Below are 25,050 nucleotides of genomic sequence, written 5' to 3'. Positions count from 1 at the left end.
TGGTCGAAATGTCAAAACGCAATCATTAATGCACTCAAAACAAGAGATTTAGCCTACTAACATGTAGTCACAAATCACAGTAGAATCGACAATGAGTATACTATGAGTAAAAGAGGAAAGGATAAATAACAAAATGCAAGTTTTGGAATTGAAATGTAATTACCAAATCTCAAGTTATGATGATTACAAGTTACAAGAGAGTAGCCGCTCTAGTCGTACGCTTCAAACTCCAAACTTGATAACGATAATGCATCCCTTTTCCACTTTAAAAAATAGACTTTATACCAAGGATTGGCCATTGGCCAACCTACATTATATTCAAATTCTTAGAGATTACCCATCTATAATCACAGATTATCAAATAATTACAAAGCTTCTTGGAAAAATAAAGAAGATATATCAAAATTTTGGGTTCATGGAAGAAGGGGTTGACTCGAGGGATGCACATCTACTGGCTTGACTCTTAACATTCCCCCCGTCCTAGTCTTTGCATGCCCTCCTGCAAACTATATGGGTCTGCTTCACAATGTCCATGCTTTGTTTGGGCACTTACTTTGACGAGTTGGTTGTACTCTTCTTTTGTAATGCAGTGCATGAATTTTGAGTGTGCAAGTCAGCAACTTGACTTTTTATGCTTTGGCTTCAATCTCCACTTTTGCTACCAAACCTTTGAAAGGATTGCTACTCAAAGTGCTCCAATAGGCATTAGAGCAAGCAAGCAGATTCTTTGTTATGGGGTTGAAGATAGATGAATCCACCTCAAAGAACCCATTCACGAATGCCTCTTCAAAGGTTTGCATATAAGGAGAGGGCAAGAACATGACACAAGCTTACAACCCCATGATAATGTTCAAGCTCAAAATTTCTATCACCATATTCTAGCATATCCGTCTACTCTTTTCTAGGAATACTTGCCATGGATGCTTTGCCGCTTCTATGTCCTCAAGTGATGTGATGCACGTGATGATCATCTTTCCAATTTTCACTAGCACTTGGCAAGACAAGTTAGGGAAATCCTTCATTTGATTAATAACCCCTTGTAGAGTACTGAGCATATATTTTCTAGATGAAAGAAAGCTCCCTACTGACTTTGTGGGCACTAGGTAGCGAAGCATCGTCGGTCTTTGATGGTGCCATGTATAAAAATTATCCTAGGATTGCCTTCTATTGATAGTACAATATGTTGGATCGATCCTAAGATGTTGTGGCACATTCCTATAGTAGGTCTCATCTGTGGGAAATTTTTCAAATCACTTCTTTCTCCATAGGGACTAGTTCTTGAGTATTATCTGAACTTGATTAGTTGCTACATGAACATCCCTGTATTCCCCCTTATGGTTGGGCTCGAGACTAGGTAGCATCTTCTTTTTCCAGAGGAGGGCCTCTTGTCTCATCAGTGGTAGAGATATCATCTCATGCCCATGGTTTTTGACAGCCTCATTGGGGGTGATCATCAAAAGTGGTGCCGACTCTTGTACCTTGAGTTCAAATTGCATATACTCCTTGCGTGAGGACAGGTCTCACACTTTTAAGATCCACCTTTGAATATCCTTTCTTCCATCTATCTTTGATCTCTTCAAAGTCATGTGGTCCTACCTCTGTAGAAGTGCTTGACAGTTCTACCGGGGAAAGTTCCATGCCCATTTGTTGTTCTCCCATTGTTAGAGGGACTTTTATTGAAGTTGGCTAAGCCCTTACTGAACTAATGGCTAGATCTTTTTGTTTTATAGCCAGGGCATGTGCGGTGTTTTGTGCTTCCAACTCTTCCTTTGCTTTAACCAATTTCTTTCTCAATAGCTTGATCTCTTGATCTCATCATCCTTTGGGCTCTATATGGCCTTGTGTCCTATGGTCATGATTTTTGTCATACTTTTCTTGAGATAAGGCCTCCTTTAGATCCTTGAGATTGTACAATTGAGGCTAGTGTTGATGAGGTAGAGATATGTGCTAGGGTATCTTGCATAGCCAAGAGGTGGGTGGGTGTGATTTTGACCACCCCACAAGACTCCTTGAGCTTGACATTCTTTTTTCTTTCCGTTTCAACTCCTTCTCCAACTACTGTTGCTCAGCCTGTAGATTGGAATTTTCTTCATTGAAGGCTCAAGCTTCTTGATAGCAATGGGCCTCATTTGCTTTCTCTCTTTGTAGTTTAGATTTGGAGCTTTATTTGCCTTCTTTGTATTTCTTCAATCTTGTTTTTAGTTGTGATTTTCTGCGAGCGACTGCTTTTGTTGCTTCTTCTTTCGTCTCTTCTAGCTCCACTCCTCTTGAGTTTTTGAGAACTCTTTGACATTGGAATTGAATTTTGATTTGTTTCAAATGATCATCAATGTCAAATGAGCTAACCAACTGCTTGCCTTCTTCTACGATGGCCTTAGCGCGAGGAGATAATTGCCTTGTCTTTGTAGCCTATGGTTGTCTAGAAGTGCCGACTACTTCTTTCTTTGTTTCCACCTCCATGTTGTCTTTGTCCCCTTGCTCTTGAAGTCTCATTTGGGTCTGCTCCTTTCTTATATATATATATATAGTTTTGCCCATTTCTTGAATTGTGGGTGGTATTGTTATCCCGTGCTCTATTGTTTCCTTTGGTTTATCTATGGTCCACTATTCAGTTTCTCGGTTGACTGCCTGAATCGTAGTCACTTGAGTAGGAGGAGGAGTGGCTGACTAATTAGAGCCTGGTGGAATATCAGTATGCATTTCCAATGGCTCCACACTACTCTCCTCTAGTCTTCTTGTCTTTTTCTTCTTTGTTCTCTTGTTGTGACTGTTCTTCTTTGGCTTTTTCTTCACCTTTTGAGTGATTTGATTCATTAGATGACTCGAGGTCATTGTTTTTTTGTCTCTTGGTGTTTTGTTGTTCTATTTTCTTTGCTTTTTTCTTGAGCTTCTTTTGGATACATTGTCGCATTTCACCAGCAATATCTAGATTTTCTTTGGCCGCTCTTATTTTATACTATCTTATCTTTTCTAATGTTTGTGCTTTGCATTGGTCCAGCGGCTTGTGTTCATCATCCTCCCCTTTATCATCTCCTTAGATCCTTGATTTTTCTTTTCCTTCACTTTCTTACTGCGAAGCTCCTCCCTTTGTGCTTGAGCTGCTTCCATAGACCTTTGCATCTGAGAAATAGGTATGTTATCTTTATGCTCCATAGATCTTGTTTTCAACAATACTCAATGGATCTTGTATTATTCTTTCTCCTCCTCATCCGCATCATCATCATTAGAAGGAGTATCGTTGTTTTTTGGATTTATTTCTCCACTGAGCTGTATATCAGATCATGTCTCCTCACTATCGGATTTCTTTGTTTTGGAGCTCTAGATAGCTTCTTTCTTTGGTGGTGGCACTGATTAGGGGCCCACCACTAGTCTAACTGCATGCTTTGACATGTGTAGCAACTCTAGTTTCATTTCTATCGGGGGTAGATAATCTATCATACCCAATTATTGGCATGAAATTCTTGTTTGCACTGGTCCCCCATTCATATATGTCTTGTTTTGTGCACTGTTCTTGAGGTTTTCTTTGACTAGATTCTCCAGAATAAAGGTGCCAAGGTTGTATGTGATCATTCTTTGCTCTATCAATCCAATGGCCATAACCATAGCAATGTGTAAATTTGGCTCAGTGTATCTTTGTGGCTTCTAGACCTTCAAGTGTTGTGAGATCGGACGTAGTGACAATTCAATTTCTAAATACACCAGATCTTAATAGGTAGATTTATGCCCTTGGTGCTTGTCAAAGGTTTTGTCATTTTTTGTACCTTTTGTTTTTAGTAGCAAGTTATGGCTACTTGGCAGTATATGCAATGCTTGATTGATCATATCGATAGTGATTCTGACTTTTACTGTCTCTCCATCTTTATCGGTTAGAGTGGCTAGCTTCTCCATTGTGTTGAATTGATGATGTCAATTCATGGGCTCTTTGGAAATCTGTGGCCCATGGTTGTAGACAAAAGAAGGTGTCCATTTGAAGTCCCTTGTTCCCTCAATTACTTCTTATTTTTTATGGAGGTTCCAAAGATCTTGTGAAAAATTTGTAGTCTTCACTTTAGTTTTGTCGGCTGCCTCAAATCTGCCGATGAAGATGTTTATCGGTATTTGAGCAAGTTGTTCCTCTAAGACATGAGATTTCTCATTTGATACAATCTCTATTACGTGGTAGGGAGGTGTTTCCCATTGCTTCCTTGGTCCTAATTAGATTCAAAATTTTGCCTGCAAGTTATTGATAGAAGTCCAAAAAAATGCAAACTTCAATCATAAACTGAAAAATGAGGATAACTTGATCAACAGAAGTCCAAATTTGTCTAAAATTCACTGTTGCATCTAGAGTAGCTATAGGCACTAAGTCAAATTGCTAACTCAGGGGGTCATGGTTCACAATCCATGTTAGATAGTTCTGATAGGGTAGCTTCTAGGCATCTTAACTTAACTATTGGTGCATTTTCTATTGAATTTGTGTCAAATGTTTCCTATCATGGGTGAAAATGACCATTTGCAGACTAAAAACCCATTTTTTCTTGATTTTTGATGATTGTAAGGTCCATTTCATGTCAAATTTTTAGGGCACATTCCCCAAGGCAGTGTCAAACTATTTGCACTAAAATTTCCTTGTTAGGCCATGTTGGGGGACATGGATCGTAATCCATGTTCTGCAAAATATTTGAATTATGATTACAACAATGAAACAACGATTTCATAAGCATTGCTTTGCCCAAATTTCTATTGCAATTGGAGGTGGGGGGTCATGGATCATAATCCATGTTTCATCCTATTCTTGGATTGTGATTATAGGACTGAATTTTGCTAGGTGAGAGGAGCATTTCCATGTACTTGTTTTGAAATTTGATCTTGGTTTGCCTTTTCAAAAGTTCTTTTCTAGGTTTCCCAAAGCCGTCTTTTGATTTGCGTGAGCAGTTTTTCTCATAGTTTTTGTGCAATTGTGACCATATAAGAATGTTTATGTACTAATAAGGAGCATACCTATGAAATATATTGTACTGTGAAAGTACAAACTGGTTGTAAAAGGAAAAAGTGTAGCAAGGTGCTCTAGGTCAGAATGCTCTCTCTCTATCTCCTCTGAAAGTGTCAGACTACAATGAGGTATAACTTTCCCATTTTGCCTATATGTGTCCGACTTACCTCGAGTGCAGTTTTCCTACTTACCTTAGTTGGCCACAATATTCATGTCATACCACCTATGACTAAGACGGCTTGTCATTTGGACTAATTTGGGTCAACATTTGCTCCTAATTTTGCGATTCAAGTTTGTTTGTTTGAAGTTAGCTCAAAATTTGGTTTGTGTCAAATCACTCCATATTTATCATGCTCAAAGCTCTTGCTTTGTAGTTTTGGTGTTTGGTTTCAGATCTTGAATTCAAAATTCCTGGCTTTGATTATTAATTTTGCAAAGAAAATTACCAAGAATTATTCGTTTTTGGTCAAAAATTTTGCCAAAATTATTCCTCACTCTCGTATGTACATACTCTCACTCTCAGTATCTCTTCCGCCAAAATTTGTTGATATGGCTCGTTACTTTGCAAAATAAGAGTAAGAATCTGCAAACAAAAATCTTGTCAGAAAAAAAAAATTTGTAAGCATCACACACTTTATACACTGTACACGTAATCTCTCATCCTCTTGTAGCTTACTATCTTTCAATTTGCTACGTCATCTACTATAGACATTGTTGTACTTTTTGCTTCCCATTATGAGTCGCTTCAAGCAAAGTTTTGTGTGGTGTGCATAGGAAAAACAAGGTGTCTATGCATGGCCCTGTAAGGTGGCCCTATTTTTCTCACAGAAAATATGCATGGGGTAACAGAGTGTTGTGCAAGATGTGGGTATTGAAACAACATTTGAGTGGCTTTTGCCGATGAGGTGTCATCCTTTGTAAGTTTGTCGAACAAATTCTGTTGAAGCTTGGATGCCCTTTTTTTAATTGTTGGTTTTGTGATTAGCCATTTTGTGGCCAAGAGATTATTGGTTTGTACTTTAGGAATTTTAGGTATCCTTCTGAGGGTTGTTTCTGAAGGTTGCAACAAGATTGGGTTGTTTGTTGGTTTCCTTTTCCATTCCCATCAGGACACGTTGTTGATTTTTGTGGTGTCTCTGCTTTGGACTTTGGAATCCATTTACAAGTGGTTGATCCTGTTGAAGCTTGAATTGGTTGATTAAGTTTTGGTGTCAGTTTTGTTTAGCTTTGTTGGTTTTGGCACTTGAAAATCTGGTTGGCAGTGAGGCCAAGGATTGAGTTACAAGCATTGCCTTTGGGATCCATAACTGAGTCAATTTTGATGCCATGATTGATTTTCGGATCCAGACTTTGGTAATGTTGTTTGTGCATTTTCTAGCAGGTGTTTTTGGTGTAGAACCAATCAATTCTTCCTCTGGTTCACATGCAATTGAATACTATTTTTCATCCTAGATGTGATCTATTTGCACGAATGGTGTAACATAAGATTGATCTATGAGAGAATAATGAAGTGTGTCATCCTTCTAGTCTGGAACAACTTTGTAAGTTTGCATCCATGAAACTCCCAAAATGATGCACTCATTAAGATTTGTGTTAGCCATAACGTGGAACCAATGTGGGAATTGGTTTCCATCAATGTTAATTGAGACATTGGATTTTCCCAAACTAACCGTGGTTTTCCTATTGGACGCTTTCATGAGTTCAATCTGGATCATTTTAATCATTGATTTTGATAGTTTCAGGTAAGTTGAATATTGCATAACATTCATACGTGCTCTAGTATCCACAAGTGATCTTGCGGTGTCAAAAAGTAGGCGGTCTTGCCAGGAAGGCACCGGGCCTCTTGCTGTGAGAGTTTGTGAGGAAGCTCAAGGGTTATGAGAAAGAGCTAAGATGTAGATAACATAGCTTCTAGAGCTAAAGAAGAAATGTAGCCAAAGAAGCCGCTCACTTTTCCTTACAAACACACACGTGATGGAGAGAACTCATGAAAGATAGTCAGAACAAAACAAAAATGAAAACATCGAGATTATGATCATATCGTATCATGGGTAGGATCAAAGGGTTAATGGATGAGTTAATGATATTTAATCTTTGTTGTCCAAATAAGCTGAGGATTGCTCTTTGGAACTGTAGCTTTGTGCTTACTATAATGTATATGTTTTGTCTAGCGATTGGGATTAGTTGTGAGTACAAATCCTCTTGATTCATAATAAAATAACCACATTCACATCAAAAGAGAAGTCATAGTCAATAATAGGTAGTATGCTGGGATATGGTGAGAGAAGTATTTCGTTGAGCCTTTCAGGACCAAATAGAAACACTATGCGTTGCTGAAAGTGAATCTTTCGACTAATCCAAATGTTGACCCTAATAGATTGCACTGAATGGAATTGAAAGAAATTACCTCTATGTGGATTATGGTTATTCATCAATGATACACCTAGTATGTTCAAAGATAAAGGTGTGAAATAAGTGAAAGGAGAAGAAGAAGAGAGTTTCTTTCCCAAGCCCTATTGTTGCCCTTAGGCAATAAGGATACTGCAGGGAGAGAAGTACCTATAGCAAGGAGATTCTAGAGTTTGTGGAAGAGAATGAGAACATTAAGAGAGAGAGAGATGCTTGTGGAAGATGAAGATATGGTTACTAACCTTGTGCTCATAATTGTTTCCCGCAAGAAGGTTGTACTCATTACATTGACAAGGTTGCTGCTTGAATACCTTCCAATGAAACAATTAGGACACAACAAGAGAGATCAAAGGGGAAGTAAGATAGAATTAGAGATAGATCTAAGTGTGGTGGTGGTATTAAAGATAGATAATGAGAGATAGAGATAGAGTTAGAGACAAGTATTGGACTAGATATGCAAATGAAAGCAAAACTAGCAACATATATCTTACATGAGAGCAATCGCCACCACCTTAATGGAGAGAGAAGATGAGGCAAGACTTCAGCCTTTATTCAAGAGAAAGTGTGGCACTAAGATGAGTGTGTCACTATGGAATTGAGCTATTCTCACTCACTCATAACTTACCCCAATGAAGAGAAGGTTTCCCTTTTTATAGGTGAGGGAGCCATGTTTTACATAATCACTTGATTAGGCTAAAGAGTTAGCCCAAATCAAATGTTCTTTGGATATTTATTAAAATGGGATATATTAGGACTCAAAATATCATGAACTTCAGAATTTTTGGTCATTGAGGCTCCATGTGGGTGCATGATGTATATGGGCCCCACCTAAGTATCTTCTGTGTGGCTCCAACAGGGGGTCCCAACTTGTGTGTCTTGTCCTTCAAGGCATCTTTGAGCTGTCACATTCACATGATTTTGTCTTTTATCCTCCAAATATCTTATTTTATGGAAAAAGACCAAGATTACCTCTTTTCACTTGATTCACTTGTTTACCATCTCTTCTTGCAGTGTAGTTGTGAGAGGGTTTTTCACTGGTTTCCCTGTAACTTTTGACCTGTAACTCGGATTGGCATGCTTCAAAAGGATAAATTGGCCTACTAAAAGATCTTGACTTGGTTTTGTCCTTTTCTCCATGCCCTTAGGTCGGAATTTTCAAATTGGGATGGTCCAAGAAGCTTTGGATCTTCCTTTTCATAAGATCTTCTAGTAGGCCCTTCCCTCTTGTATGTATCCAAGAAGGTATGCATTATTATAGGGTTATATTATTAGATAAATGTGAAAAGAAGAAAATAATTTATATATGGTAGGGTATAGATGAGATATTAGAAGAAATATACAAATGCTTTTCCCCCAGACAAAAAGAGGCACAATCATTGATACTTGCTTGCAGTACTTTCTAATAGTAATGTACATTTATATTACTTCAAAGGTAAATACTAAGGTATGGTAGAAAGATTTTATTTATGCATATGCGTATTATATGAAGTATACTTATGCGTCAAAAAGTCACAAGATAAATCGTTTAATGCCTGTTCCTACTATATACGTGCCACAGCACGACATCGGTTGTTCCATTGGCTAGCCGAACATTGATCCAAACATCCATACCACCAAGACAAGTTTCTTCAACTTGAACTGCTGCAATGGGATATGGTGGTTGGTGTTGTTACTTCTATTTAAAAATTTTCAATTTAGCCTTCTTTTGTGCTTGCTCTTTAACGGCTTGAACTCTGTTTTGTTACTCCTTATCTTAGTGTATCATTTGCAACATGTCCGTGGTAAGAGTTAGTTGATACTTTTGAATCTGCAACCGCATGCGATATACACAGCTTATACGTAGTGACCTCCCCAAGTGTGAGTTGGATGGCTCTACTTGGTGATATATTTTTTATCACAAATAGACCATTGCCCCGCTTTTTAAGTTTCTTGGAATGTTGCTTAAGGGTGTAAACTAACACATCGTCACCCTTTTGAAATTCCTTATTTTTCTCATGGTGGTCATGGAATTGTTTCATTTGTCATTTTTGCGTATACATGGCTATAGCCTATAACTAACTGAAGTCTTGTCTCGTACAACTACATTAGTTGGTTTAGTCTTTCAGAGAACTCATGCCCTGTCCATCCCACGTCTTGGGCTACGCACACTATAGGAATTAAGAATTCTACCAACAATATGGCATTTATACCAATCACTAAGCTTAAAAAAGTTGTATTTTTGTGGCATTTTATATGCTACCTAATATTCCCATATGGCTTAATGTATAGCTTTAGTTTCCAATTAAATCTATATTCACTAACAATCTTTGTGAGCGCGGTGCACAATATTTTGTTGGTGCTCTCGCCCTGTCCCTTATCTTGAGGGTGGTATGGAGTTGATCTAGAATGAGTTATCATAAATTCATGCAACAAAAAATCAACCATGTCATTGATGAAACAAGTGCCACGATCACTCACTACTTTAATTGGAAGGCCATTCTGAGTGAAAATGTTTTTGTATAAGAATTGTGTTGTGGTTTTAGCATCATTCATTTGTGTTGCTCTAGCCTCAACCCATTTTTTCAGATACTTAGTGACCATGATAATGTATTCAGCATGCGTTCTATATGCCGGTGGTGAGATAGGCCCCACAAAGTCTATTCCCCATTTGGAAAAAGCATGTGCTCCCATTATTGGTCTCAGTGGAATGTCATCCCGTTGCGTCGGTACTTTAGTACGCTGGCACATGTCACATTGTTTCACGTAATATATATTCTACATCCATGAAAAGAGTGGGCCACCAAATCCCTGCTAGGAGTATTGTTGTAATGAAAAGTGTTTTTCTACTAGAACAGCATGGGTTTGCTCAAGAATGGGCAGGTACTAATGTTCTGCAGCACAAATTCTTAAGCTGTCATCCACTCCTTTTTTATAAAGATGGTTTTCAATAATAGTATAGTTTTTCACTTCATTTGAATTGATTGTATTTTGGCTCTGCTCAAGTTCTCTGGTAGTCTATGTTGCTCCAAGTAATCCACGATGTACTTTACCCACTTGAGTATTGTTGCTACCTAGAATTCTCAATTGGCTTGTTGATTGTGCAAGCATCACATAAGCGGACATTGGTGTTGGTGCACCCAAAGATGGTCGACCATAGAAGATGGCACAAGCAAGGATGTGCAAGCTGGAAGGTGCATGGAAAAGGACTAGAGAAGATACAAAGATCCTAGGTAGGCAGGTAGCATTGGCGAATGTGTAATATGTTACATGGTGTTTTATAGACCAAAAGGGCTACACAAAGGGCCCAATGGGATAACAAGTGAAGGAGGATCACATGGTTCATTTTTGGCTTAGCAATGCAGAGCTTGAATTGTTGAGTCAGTTGCCTAGATGTCTCATCAAATAAAGCTACAAAGTCCAATATATTTGAGTTTGAAGATGGAGTGCATTGGAGATCTGTGACAGACAGGGCAGATTGAGCCGGCATATTGAAGCTAGTTTGAAGTGATGGGTGTGTAGAGATTGATTTATGGAGCCTAACAATTTTTTCAAATAGGCAATCTCAGTCCTGGATGCAGAGTTACAAACCTTTGAAGTTTTGTCAGGGGACCAGGTCTTGGGCCGGTTTGACTACTTGGGATACCTAGGATAACCCAAATACAGGGAAGCTAGTGAATTTGAAGTCCAGGGTCGTGATTTTCACCAAGGCTTGACGACTTGCTAATGGGGTGCCTAAGAAGTAGATGACAGTCAGTTGAAAGCTAGCAAAAAAATTGGGGTTCTTGGGGGTTTTTGAAGATTTTTTTGTGAAATTTTGTGAGCCTTGGGAGGTCTTTGGTGGCCAAATTCACAAGAGACTGGCACATGGCTCGCCGCTAGTCCCACATGGGATACTTCACTGAAGTAACAAAGCATATAAGGGCTGGAGGTGTATGCCTCATTAGACATCGAAGGTGAGGAGTGTGAGATTCTTGTGAGGTTTAAGCTATGGCTTGTGTATGTGGGTGGCCCTTGTGGCTCTGCACGACAGTCATGGAGAGTTATGGACGACATTTTTTTGCGAGGGAGATGATGATGTGGCATGCTCAACTTGGGGTGATGTCCTACGGCCCTTATGGGTCCCTTATGGGTGCAAACCTTTTGAAGGGTAAGGGGGGGTCTCGCTAGCGCTACACGCAGTGAGAAGGGGATGAAATTGGCAAGGGGCTGAATTGGTGGGCCATGCAAAGGTTACTAAAGTGAGCATGCCATGTGTATGCAATCCATCAAGATACTATAAAGGGATCAAGTTGAACTGCATGAGCCAAAGAGCTTAAGATTTTTATTTTTAGACTTAGCCACTCGTATAAAAGGAGGTTTTTGTGAATTTGTATGGGCTTTTTGCCAATTTGCCGATACACATAGCCAAAGAGGGCTGTTGTCTCTAGGTTTTGAGCTCGTTGAAGCTACGCCAACGAAGTGTATGGTGTACGTGGTTGTTTTGATTATAGTGGAAGACATCATTGCTCTCTTTTGTGTCAATTACCATTCCCACTTCTCTTCTTTGCTTGTGTGCATGTGTTTTCAAGCGTGTGTTGGAGTGTGTGTCCCCCCCCCCCCCTATCCCAAGGTCTATTGTGAAAAAATACATGGAGAGAGATTGTGTGCGTGTGGAAGGATGAAAATTGAGATGAGTGGGATGATTGGGCTTGCTTGTTGTGTTGCAATGCATGTGTGCATATGGTCATGTGCAAGTAGTGGTTTGCTTATGGATGATGCTGAGTTTTGAAGGTGAACTCTAGTGGATTGGGTTGCTTTATATACCCCGATCTATAGTGAGGCAACTGTGTGTGTTCTTGTTTCCCCCTCTCCAGCATGTACGCTTTTCTACATACAAGGTAAATACACCCCAAGTCGCATCAGTCTTTGATATGTTTGCATTGTTGCATTGTGAATACTTGTTGTTTGTACATGAGCTTGTTTCAGATATACTTCTCTTTCCCATGGCTCAAGGCATAATCTGAGTATGTCATTGTGTCCTTGTTTGTATAATTGTCTTGCAATGAGCACCAAGTTACGAGATTGCTCGATAATTGATGTTTGTCTCTTGATTTGTAGTGAACCACGGTGAGCAATGGTATAACTTGCTCACTCCATCTTGGTACCATCAAGATGTTGAAGAGATATGAGTCATGAAAATCATCTTCAACCCCTAAAGGAGATTCTCCATGTAGCATTCATGAAAAATGTTCTACTCTGTAGGTGCAGTCCCCTTTTTTACCACCACCATGAAATCTAACTGAAGCAATATTTAGAACCATCGACGATGCGACCCATATTGCATGGGTTGTTCACCAAGTATAACAATGCCTGATGATCCACACACAAAAAAACTTGTTTGCAAGAAGGTAATGTCCTTTTTGATAGAGTAGATCATTCCCAAGCCCTCTCTTTCTATGGTAGTGTAATTTCTTTCCGCACTGTTCAATTGTCTACTGGAGTAACTGATTGGAAAATCCGTGCTGTTTTCTTTAAGTCGAGCCAAGATATATCGGATAGTGTAAGATCATGCATCTACATGGACGTGGAATTCTTTTTTTAGTCAGGAGCTCTCAAACTGGAGTAGAAATAAGCTTTTTCTTCAATTGTTAAAATGCTTTCTCATATTCCTCATTCCATTCGAACTTCATGATGAGTGATTAGAGAGGTTTTGCAGTCATGCATACATGTAAATGAACCTGCAATAATGTCCACAATAGCCCATGAAGGCTTGTACCTCTCTACCTTTTGTTAGTCTAAAAAGAGAAACAATCACTTCTATCTTTACAAGGTTAGTAGAAATACCGTTCTTAGACACAATATGTCTAAGAATCTTGCGTTGTATTACCATGAAAAGACACGTTTCAAGGTTCAAGTAGAACAATACATCATGTATTTCTCAAAGAGCTTCTTTAAATGTTTGACGTGCTCATTTTGGTGGAGAGAATGCACACACAAGCCATCCATATAATTTCTAGGAATTTTCCTAGATATTTATTGAACGCATGACTCATCAACCTTTGGAATGTGGCTGGTGCATTGGTTAGACCAAAAGGAATCACCCGATATGAAAATATGTCCCATTTTGTAGTAATGGTAGTTTTGTGTTGATCCTCCAACTTGATCGTGAGGTGGTTATAGCGTGAAAAGTCATGTATTGGTCACTTTGTTTACACATGATATTGGTCGCCAATATTTGGCCCCATCCAAAGGGTTCAAAAAACTCCTCTGGAAATTATTCCTTCATGTAGTAGTCATCATCTACTGAACGCTCTAGGATGAAATCTTCCTTTCTAAGACCTCCGCATTCTGATGCCATTCACATCCAATTGTAATCATCCTTGACTAGCCAAGCATGTAGCTGTGTTCCGTCATGTGTAGTGAGAAAAAAATCTTCTATCAAAGTTTGGTTTACGTCCCTATAACTATGGTCCTTGGTTTTCACCTTGGTTATGACTCCATTATTCCGTAAAATAGAGATGGTCATAGTCCAAGTGTTGAACCATTTTGAGTTGATGCATAAAGGATCGTCCAAAAATAACTTCAAAATTGCTACCTTTTCCAAAATCTACTACCACAAAGATGTGGTTGTATTCTATGCCACATGAGGATACTATTACTTGTTGTAGCATTGCCAAGGGTCTTTCTACTTACCAATTAGCTCATTGCAATTTCATGCATGTTTTCTTGAGATATGGCCTTCCCCATTTCTCCCGGACTCCTTTTGTAGTGATGGCTATTCTAGCTCCACTTTCAAGTATTGCAATGGTGGTTACTCCCTTATATTCCAAAGGTAAGGTGGTGTTTCCTTATTCGCCTTCATAATAATCACCTACCATATTCACTGGAACAAGTTCCGGTTTTGGTTTCTCAAGATGGTTTGTTTTCCAAATTTCCTCCACTAGGTTATCTTTTGGTTCGATTTTCACTCCCATATTTTCCAAGTTTTTGCTCATTTGTCCCCCTGAATATGGTTTGATTATGAACAGCTCCATGAGAGTGATTGTGCACCTTATAGGAGAAGACAATAAATCATCGCTCTTTGTATCCATCGCTCATGTGGAATAGAATTCCACTGGATGGTACAATTCTTACCTCATACTTTGTCTCATGTTCTCCTACAAAGGATGGTAAAGTTCGTATGGTTTTGGGTTTTCTTTCTACAGAAACCTCTATTCCTGCATCTCCGTATAATGACTGGATATATCTCGAATAGATTTCATGGTCCATATTGATTTCAAGGATTGGTGTTGATAGCAATGTAGCACTTCGGTCTTGACTATTTCTAATTGTTTTAGTGATTGTGGTCATGGTTCTTCTACTTTTAAAAGTGGTTGCATCTCCAAAGATCTACCTTCATCTGTCGTGTTTGCTAACACTGATAGGGGCTTTTCACAAGCCAAGCTCCCATACCCCTCTTCTCTCGTCCCCACCCCATGAAAACCCCCTCTTAGGGAGGGAGTGATAAAAGGCATTGGAAAAAGTAAGAAAAAAATAAAGTATGATTATGTAAATATATAAGAAAGGTAAAATAGGCCACCTCATGCCTGCGGGGTAGCCCATCCCCACCTTGCCTCCTTTTTCTTCACTGTTGCCCCGCCGGGTGTCCCTTTTCCTCTCCTCCACTCAAAAGGTCAACCCCCTCTCTCTTCCCCTTGTCCTTTCTCCTTTCTCTCTCCCCTCAAGCTACCCCACCTCTCACCAATAATGCATTATAACTCACCAATAATGCACCCTAACTCACATGCAACTTATGCTATCTTCCAAAACAGTATACCCCACCCCCCTTTTCTCTCTCCTACACTCTCCCATGATCCAAATACCCCCCTCTCTCTCTAAAATTCGAAATCTCTCTTGTCTTGTAGCAATATGGCCTCCCCCACACTCACACACACTCAGTTTCACTGAAAAAGGTGCCCACAGACCCATCCCCACCCAATGGTTACCTGATTTTCTTGTGTTCACACACATCTGCACACAGATTCACCTCTTAACACACTCCCCTCTCTCCCCTCTTGTAATTACTTTATTCTCCATGTCACCTCTCACTTTTTTTCATCAACCCATCTCTCTCTCTTAGTCTCTCTCTCATGAGACTGCTGTTCTGGCACATATACACACAGCCAGACAAGTGGGGCCCACAGTCACATGGCCTATGTAGATAATGATTTCTTCATTTCTAAATTCTAGAATTTCTCCCCCCTCCTACCCTATATAAAGAGGGGTCACTATCACACTAAACACACACACCATCACCAAAGAACACACTATGCACTGTGTGTGCTTAGTGCACACACACACACACACCCACACCATCACCATCACCATCACCGCAATCACCATGCTCGTCTTGAGCATGACCTCTACACCCTTGGGCTATGGAAGATGAAGGGCAACTAAATGAAGGATGATGGCCATAACCCTCGTGCGAGTCTTCGCCATCAACTCCCACCTATCCGCCATGTGCTCTACCACGCTCTCGCTTCTCATTCCCCTACCCTATGCTCCCCATTTCATCGCCTTATTCTCTAAATAAAGCTTGAGGTTTTGTGAGTATGTTTTCTTGCAATGTTTTGCTCATGTGAGGTGTGCGGAATCGCCACCTAGTCTTGTGTTTGGAGTGAGCTTGTGTGTGTGTGAAGGGTGTGCAGATTCGCCATCCTTTTGTGGTTCCTAAGTACTAAGCCGCTATACCCCCTCCCTCACTCTCTCTCTCTCTCTCACTTGATCTCATTCCCTTTCCTCTTCATCATTACTCCCAAGCATCCATCTCCCTTGGATGAAAACTTTGTTATGGTGGTGTGTTGTTTGCGTCCTAGCCGCTAAAGCTAGGTGGTGCCCCCTGTTTGCTTTACCATGATAGGCTCGAGGCACGCCATTCGGTCCCCGGTGTTTTAGAGGCCGTCGGGGTTCGGGGTTCGCTTTGCTCCCGTCATTTGGTGCCCCCACTAAGGATCTTTTCATGAAACCCTTTAGTGTACAAGACTAAAACCCCTAAACTATTGTGAATGGATGAATGGCTAGCAGGATTTGCTAATTGGACGACAGAAGAAGAAGAGCTCCAAGCACAACTAGACGAACTCCGCATCTCCATTGAAGCTCGAGTGCCAGGCATAACGGTAATCGATTTGCAGTGGGAGAGTCAACCAACATGCCAAACCCAGTGGATATACATAGGCCAAGTGCCAAGAAGAAGAAGGAGAAGGTCGAAACCATGTCCGCAACCCACAACAACAAAATGGAAGGAGCTCTACACAATAGAGAATCAACATTATTCTACTTTGAGAATCGGGTAACTCAAGTCACCGAGGTAATTATCACAGTCAGTTTTCAAGTCGCACCTGATGCTGCAGCACAGATAACGGAATCATTGGCTCACACTCTCACTAGAGAAACTAGGGATCTACTGAGTTTGTTTCAGGAAAGAACACCACCCTCTCCCAGAAGCTTGGACAGTGACTAAGCACCTCTAAGCTTCACATGAATCAGTATAACCTACCTCAAGACAGATCACACATACCAACACGTGTACGCTCAATCAAGGTAATACTGGATTTGAAGGCTCACTACCAGCACGTCATTGACACCATGCTGGGTGGGGAGCAATTTTTTGAGGTTCTGGCATCAGATCAACCATTTGTCCTACCTTTGGTACAAGGCAATGTACCGTTTGAAATTTTAATCTATGTCCTAGTATAAGAGGGTATACACGCCTCCTTGTAAAGAAGAAAAAAACTTTTGCAAGTTAAGCAGTGTGTCTTTCTAGCTCTCTCTCAGTAATCATGGCAAGTGTAGCATTTCCAACATTTAAAGGAAAGAAGGGGGAGGATTTGGTAACAGACTTCCTAGATGACTTTGAAGTAGCATGTGTAGTGAGCAACAAAGATACGGATGAATCCCGGGTTAGAATCTTTAAGCATCTCATGAAGCTAGAAGCTAGATCATGGTACAATGCACTTCCACAAGCAACCAAGGCGCTTTGGGGGAGGTACCACTTCAGAAAAGTGGTTGGACAAGTTGAGAGACTTGAAGCAGGAGGGTCTTTTAGAATATGCCACCTATGAGTCCAAATTTGTGGATTTGTGGGAACGGTGGGTTGAGTCACTGGCAAGGAGGGAAGCTGCACCCGATTTCCTAAAAAAAGATCGGTTCACGCATGGCTTATGGCCGCTTCTCAAGGAGAAGGTGAAAGGTAGATTCCCGGCTACGTACGAGTTAGCCGTTGAGATTTCTCGCCTTAAGGACAAGAAGCTGCGAATGAAAGCCAAAGAAACCGAGTCAACAGAAATAGCAACATCATGTCGACCAGCAACTACGACAACCACCATTCCACCACCACCACCGGCTCTTGGGGTAAGAGATGACCAACAAGATGTGTTGGCCCTTATTACTGACCAACTGTAGAATTTGTCTGTCCACTTAATACAGCAAGGGAGGAGTCAAGAAAGAGATCAAGACCCTGGAAGAGCACGACGACAAAACAGGGAGTATCACTGCTACAACTACGGAGAAGATGGTCACGGTATGTACTACTGTCCCAAACCACAACAAAACTATAATAGAGGAGGTAGGAGGAACCAATTTTCACCCCCTAGAGAAAGAACACCCCCACCCCGAGCACCAGCCCCACCAACACAAATTCTACGTCCGCCACAATCACTACTTACAATCATCCTACGCCCATCACCAATTGGTACCCGCACATCAAGTATCATTGGTCTTGCAGAAGAGGTCAAAATGAGTGTAACAGAAGAAGGATCAAGTAAGAAGACTATTCAAAGAACTCAAGCAGTGGAACAAGAGGTTAAAGAATCAAAAGATGCTACCCAGGTGGGGGAGGTAAGTCAAGAAAATTGTGTTACAAATGTGAGTACATCTTTAACCTTGGATGAAATAGGCACCAAAGCAATCAGTCGACAGCATTGGGCAGTAAGGGTAAGAAGGTGTAAAGTGTTGATTAGGCCTCGTCAGAGTAAGAGGAATGCAAAGGTCATGAAAGATACAAGAGAAGAGGAAAACCAGCCTGTTAGCAAGGCTTTGCAGAAGATGGACAACATATCAAGCAAAGGGGAGGGCTTTGAAAACGGAAGCCTGTGCACCAGCATGGACCCAGGACAGTGTAGCAAGCTAAAGGAATCTTGCATCAAGGCAGTTTCACTAGAGGACCATAACAAAGAGGTAAGTATGACTGAAGGTTTGGAGTTGGATATTTCTCCAGAGGCTTGGCAGCCGAGCAAGATTTTATTGTGTAGTGTTATAGACTTGGAGATGGGTAATGCCTCTAGTCTACTGAAAGATGTTATAAACTTGGAGATGGGTAATGCCTCCAATTTATGTGAGGATGTTCATAGTAAGTTTGATGATCAATATGTTGCCAACCTTTTAAGGATGTTCCAAACTCCTCCACAACACAGCATTGTGTTTGCATGGGATGCATCAGACCTATGGCTATGGCTAGCTGCTATAACATATAGAGAGAAGATCAGCATGGAGATAAGAGCAAAGGAGCCATGGATAGACAAAAGCCTGATAGAATGCAAGAATGAAGACCTCATTCGCAATTTGGTACAATTTTTTACAAATAGTGCATCCTCTCTTTGGAGAAAGGTAAGTGGATTACGCTTGTATTTAAGCCGCAAGGTAGGTGGCTTGCTATTAGCACCAGTAAAGGAAGCTGACATGTTTGAGCACACCCAAAAGAAGCATGATATGCTTGCAGTTTTTTCTAGTCATGGCAGTAAGCAGGATTCTGAAGAAAACTTGAGCTCACCACACCAACAAGGTGGCCATATGTGGTGGATTCTTGGTACACTCTTGGGAATCATAATTTTCAGTTCTGTCTTTGCAGGAGCCAAGATGCTCATTTCCCCTCTCGCTACTGGTGGTTACAAATTTGGTCCAATTTGGCATGCAAATTTTATTGTTCGGACATTGCTATTGTTATTATCCTATTTTTCACTTGGGATCCAGGAGGACACTGGCACAAAGTTCTGGAAGCCATGGGCTTCCCCTTTAATCAACCGACACTATTCCAAGAAACAAGCTATCACCCGGACCTGTTACAGATCAACGAATATCCTAGAAAAATCACCAATGGCCAAATGGAATGGATAGTTCAGAAGGCAACTCGATATCGGATCCTACAGCTAAGCGGGAGAAGAAACAGATGAGCTAGAGGCATGAATGCCTCTAGCCAAAAGGGGAGGGCTAATGCTGGGGGCTTTTCACAAGCCAAGCTCCCATACCCCTCTTCTCTCATCCCCACCCCATGAAAACCCCCTCTTAGGGAGGGAGTGATAAAAGGCATTGGAAGAAGTAAGAAAAAAATAAAGTATGATTATGTAAATATATAAGAAAGGTAAAATAGGCCACCTCATGCCTGCGGGGTAGCCCATCCCCACCTTGCCTCCTTTTTCTTCACTGTTGCCCCACCAGGTGTCCCTTTTCCTCTCCTCCACTCAAAAGGTCAACCCCCTCTCTCTTCCCCTTGTCCTTTCGCCTTTCTCTCTCCCCTCAAGCTACCCCACCTCTCACCAATAATGCATTATAACTCACCAATAATGCACCCTAACTCACATGCAACTTATGATATCTTCCAAAACAGTATACCCCACCCCCCTTTTCTCTCTCCTACACTCTCCCATGATCCAAATGCCCCCCTCTCTCTCTAAAATTCGAAATCTCTCTTGTCTTGTAGCCAGATGGCCTCCCCCACACTCACACACACTCAGTTTCATTGAAAAAGGTGCCCACATACCCATCCCCACCCAATGGTTACCTAATTTTCTTGTGTTCACACACATTTGCACACAGATTCACCTCTTAACACACTCCCCTCTCTCCCCTCTTGTAATTACTTTATTCTCCATGTCACCTCTCACTTTTTTTCATCAACCCATCTCTCTCTCTTAGTCTCTCTCTCATGAGACTGCTGTTCTGGCACATATACACACAGCCAGACAAGTGGGGCCCACAGTCACATGGCCTATGTAGATAATGATTTCTTCATTTCTAAATTCTAGAATTTCTCTCCCCTCCTACCCTATATAAAGAGGGGTCACTATCACACTAAACACACACACCATCACCAAAGAACACACTATGCACTGTGTGTGCTTAGTGCACACACACACACACCCACACCATCACCATCACCATCACCGCAATCACCATGCTCGTCTTGAGCATGACCTCTACACCCTTGGGCTATGGAAGATGAAGGGCAACTAAATGAAGGATGATGGCCATAACCCTCGTGCGAGTCTTCGCCATCAACTCCCACCTATCCGCCATGTGCTCTACCACGCTCTCCCTTCTCATTCCCCTACCCTATGCTCCCCATTTCATCGCCTTATTCTCTAAATAAAGCTTGAGGTTTTGTGAGTATGTTTTCTTGCAATGTTTTGCTCATGTGAGGTGTGCGGAATCGCCACCTAGTCTTGTGTTTGGAATGAGCTTGTGTGTGTGTGAAGGGTGTGCAGATTCGCCATCCTTTTGTGGTGCCTAAGTACTAAGCCGCTATACCCCCTCCCTTACTCTCTCTCTCTCTCTCTCTCTCACTTGATCTCATTCCCTTTCCTATTCATCATTACTCCCAAGCATCCATCTCTCTTGGATGAAAAATTTGTTATGGTGGTGTGTTGTTTGCGTCCTAGCTGCTAAAGCTAGGTGGTGCCCCCTGTTTGCTTTACCATGACAGGCTCGAGGCGCGCCATTCGGTCCCCGGTGTTTTAGAGGCCGTCAGGGTTCGGGGTTCGCTTTGCTCCCGTCAACACCTTTGTGGTCCTTGATTCTTCCTTGTTTTTTGTTTTGGGTTTGATTTTGTTGTCTAAATTTTGTGCACAATCTACGAGCAGATGATCCCTTCCACATCGTTCATTGAATCCTTGAATGATATACCTTTCACCTGTGTTTGTTTCCTCCCGTTTTCCCATGTTTTCTTTTCCCAGCTCATGTGTTGCAGGCTCGGGATTTTTTGGACCTCTACATTGTATCATGGCTTGAGTAGTATCTACTAGCCTTTTGCACACTTCCATTCTTTTGGTTTCATCTTTTGTGTGTGGATAGTCAGTTTTCTTTTCTCTAAGGTTTGGTTATTGTTGAGTCTTGTTGTGTAGGCTTTCAAAGTCACTTCTAGTTTCTCGTTCACTTTTCCTATCAAGATCAAACTGCCTAAGTTAGTTTTTGACTCTTTTAGTTCCTTTGTGTCTTTCTTGCTCTCTTGCTTCTGTCTACGCATTTCTTTTGTTTGGGTAAATTCCGCTTCCAAAGCTTTTTTCTCCTTCATCCTCTTTGCTTTCATTTTGTCACGTTTGTCCTTCCATGACATTCTTTAAGTTTTGATTGATCCGCTTTCAAATTTGGTTTGTTTGGAAAGTTTTAAATTGTCAAGTATAGGCTAATTGTTTGCCGCTTCTTGTGCTTGAGCTCTAGTCACCACTTTGGCTGATATTATTGCCTCATACTCCAATCCACTCATGCATGGTAAAATTCGTATGATATTGACAGTTGCTTTCCCTGGATTGTCAGGGTTCTTCGTACAGTTTTAAATCAGGTGGTCTCTCCCACATCCGTCATAAAATCCAAAGATTTTTGTTTGTTGACCTTATGGGAACATCCTCTTGCCAAATGAACCCCTCCATATTCATAACATGGTTCCATGGGTTGGACTACTGGTGGTGCCCATGTTGGCTATCTTGTCCTCTATGGGCAACTCCAAGGCTTGTAGGTATGGTTTTCTATGAACATGAGTATATTTTTGTCCACCGTGAACTAATTTCTAGATGTTTCAACCACATAGCAAGGTGTTGACCCGCGGGGCAACATCACGACATAACTCAACAAAGCCTTATTCTCCAAGAGTTTTGAAATTTTGTGGATTATAGTTAGAAATGTCATTTGTAATAAGTAGTTAGTCTAGTTGTAGAAGCCGGGGTGGAATTGCACTTCTAGATTGTACATACAAAGCCATTTATCCCTTGAACTCTATATTATATTTAACCTATGGTAGCCTTAGTATATAAGCTACCTAGGTCATTTTGTACAGAGAACTTTTATCATAATTAAGTTTTAAGTTGACGTCAACTATGTGTGAGAGAGAAAGACAGAGAGCGCCACCTTTGGGTGCCAAAATCACCGCCCAACCACCTACATAGAGCGTGCAGCACCACTGCCATGGCCAACGCCTGAGAGCTCTCTCTCCTCCTCATCACTACCATACAATGGGGTCACCGTTTGGCCTTTATACCCTTTCTAACCCTTCAAATTTTACAATTGAAATTCAAATTTGAATACCTTTCACCAGTTTATCGAGAACTGGTTCCTCAACTTTGGGTATTGTTGAGGATGAGTTTTCTCTTCCACAACATGCTTGACACCAGCCACAATCAGCTTATCAACTCTCATCTGTCATTTCACAATCATATTTACCGCTTCAATGACTATCTTCCAATCAGACGCGAAGCCCAATTCACCCGTTGAATCCTCCAGCAATTGCACCAGACTCTTCTGAAGCCATTGTGAGCGGGATGGAAATACACACAACGCCTCTAGAATCATGTGACACACACTCTTGAGATGATACACACACACACACACACCAGACTCTTCTGAAGCCATTGTGAGCGGAATGGAAATACACACAACGCCTCTAGAATCATGTGACACACTCTCTTGAGATGACACACACACACACACACACACACACACACACACACACTAAAATACATGAGTCGTTACTCAAGGTTCACCACTTTATTTAGTTAAAAAAAACTTGGTTTTTTACAAAAAAAAAACCCTCCTTGCTCTTCACCTTTACATGTCTAGTAGACCATCCATTACATGATCACACAAACAGCTGTCACAGTAAAAGCACGTGTTTGGACATTCTGACAAAGGTAGGATTCGAGTAGATAAGATTACTCCATACTCCAAGGTTCATGAAGTGATGTTGAAATACCCTCTGAGTGGCTGACCATAGCTGCGATACAAAAAAAATCTTTTGCGATGGAATAAACTACGCTAGAAGATATAATCGTTCCGAAAAACCTCGCTTCATTGAATATTCTACATAATAGTATCATGGCCCTATGCCCATTGCTTCAGTTACCATCGCAAGACGAATGTTATTCATAAAATGCTCTCGGCCCCAAAGAGTCACCCTTGTCACTAGGTTATGATATGTCCACCACTTCGTCTGAGACACATATGTGCCTAAGTGCGGAAATAAAAGCCGTTCATAACGGAGGAGTGTGGCTCGCTTAGTAGACTCACTTGACTGCTGAAGATGTGTGATATATATAGCTAAAACCTGATCCCCATTATGAGCCATAGCAAATAAATGTGTAGAATACACCTGATGACAATTTTAGATGTTTGATTTTAACTCTCAAATAGCTACTCTCGACAATTTCTATGCTCTGGTTTGATTAAAAGATGCTCGTCTTTTATAGACATATTGGTGATAGAACCCAATGGTTGTGTTTTAAAAAAAAAAAAGGAAAAGAACTTTACTTCGGATGCCTCATCTAGTAGGCTGTGGCATCTGTCTCTAAATCTGTCCCAGGGGAAGGATCTCTTACCATAGAATCTGATGAGATGTAGGTTTATGGGTTACTGTCGGCTGGTACCCACCCTAGGTCGAGAGCACTGGCTCGTATGAAGACCGTGTATCGGTATTACGACTACTGGCAAAAAAAACTCTTGCTATCTACGGCCACTTTCAATTAAACACATAATGTGTTTTGGTATTTTGTAGTGTTTTTTTTTTTTGAAGGTGGGGACTGCCTTGTACATAAAAGGAAAAAGAAAAAAAAATTACCTATTAAAGCTTCCACCGTATTAGATGTCGTATTCACTGCAGTACTCTGTTGTGTCCATAGCACGCTGGCGTTCTGCCGCTTGTAAGGAATGCTGTAGCTTTCTTGTGCTGATACATCTTTGAGCTCTATTCTGGATTCACGTTCCCGGATCTCGCGCTGAGTATAATCCCGGAGTGAATGGTCTTGAAGGCCGGCCTCGATGGGGGGAAGCGTGCAGATCTCATGACCCTGCTGAAGCATGACAGTATCTCGCCTATAAAAAACCCATAAGGTGAGCGCCTATGCTCACTTAGCACCGTGATTTGTTACCTCTTTTTTGCATTCAAGTCTGCGTTGCTGTGTGACTTCATCATGCCGAAAAAAAATGAGAAAGCTATCATGGAGGCTTCTGCATCGAATTTACAGTTGTTATTTCTACTGGTTTCTAATAATAAAAAAAAAGAGGGGAGTGAATCTGATTCTGCCTTTTTTTGCTTAACGGGAAATGTTGCTTCGAATAAATGATTGTCGATAACGGATAAACATTGGTAAAACTAGCTGCTTTTTCAATTGGATATATTGCTTGAGGAAGTGATTTGACTGGTTACTGGATGACATTTTGGGTAACTTGACTGGGGCATATTGCTACCAGTTTTAGAGAATAAAAGATTTTAACTCGAGCTGGTGACTTTTAGGGCAGCCAAGTTTGATTTAATATGCTGAGGTTATTGGAGTTATGCATATCAATAAATGGTTTTTTTGATTTAAAGCTTATAAAACTGGAAAGTGTCTGTTGACATAGTTTTTGCCTGTGTTGTTGCTTACTGGTTGTAATTTGAGGCTAAATGCAATTTGTTTAGGAATAGTAGTGGT

At 40.9% G+C, this 25,050-nt stretch overlaps 1 pseudogene; it reads right to left on the bottom strand.

Moving 5' to 3' along the window:
- Positions 1 to 24,193: 24,193 nt before the first annotated feature.
- LOC147462971 (uncharacterized) lies at positions 24,194 to 24,438 on the bottom strand (annotated as a pseudogene).
- Between the last annotated feature and the right edge of the window lie 612 nt (positions 24,439 to 25,050).

The sequence above is a fragment of the Adiantum capillus-veneris genome, chromosome 2, assembly GCF_014529385.1.
Source record: "Adiantum capillus-veneris isolate H3 chromosome 2, ASM1452938v2, whole genome shotgun sequence".
Lineage (NCBI taxonomy): Eukaryota > Viridiplantae > Streptophyta > Polypodiopsida > Polypodiales > Pteridaceae > Adiantum > Adiantum capillus-veneris.
Note: the sequence above shows the minus strand (reverse complement) of the source record. Positions and strands in the feature narration are given on the sequence as shown.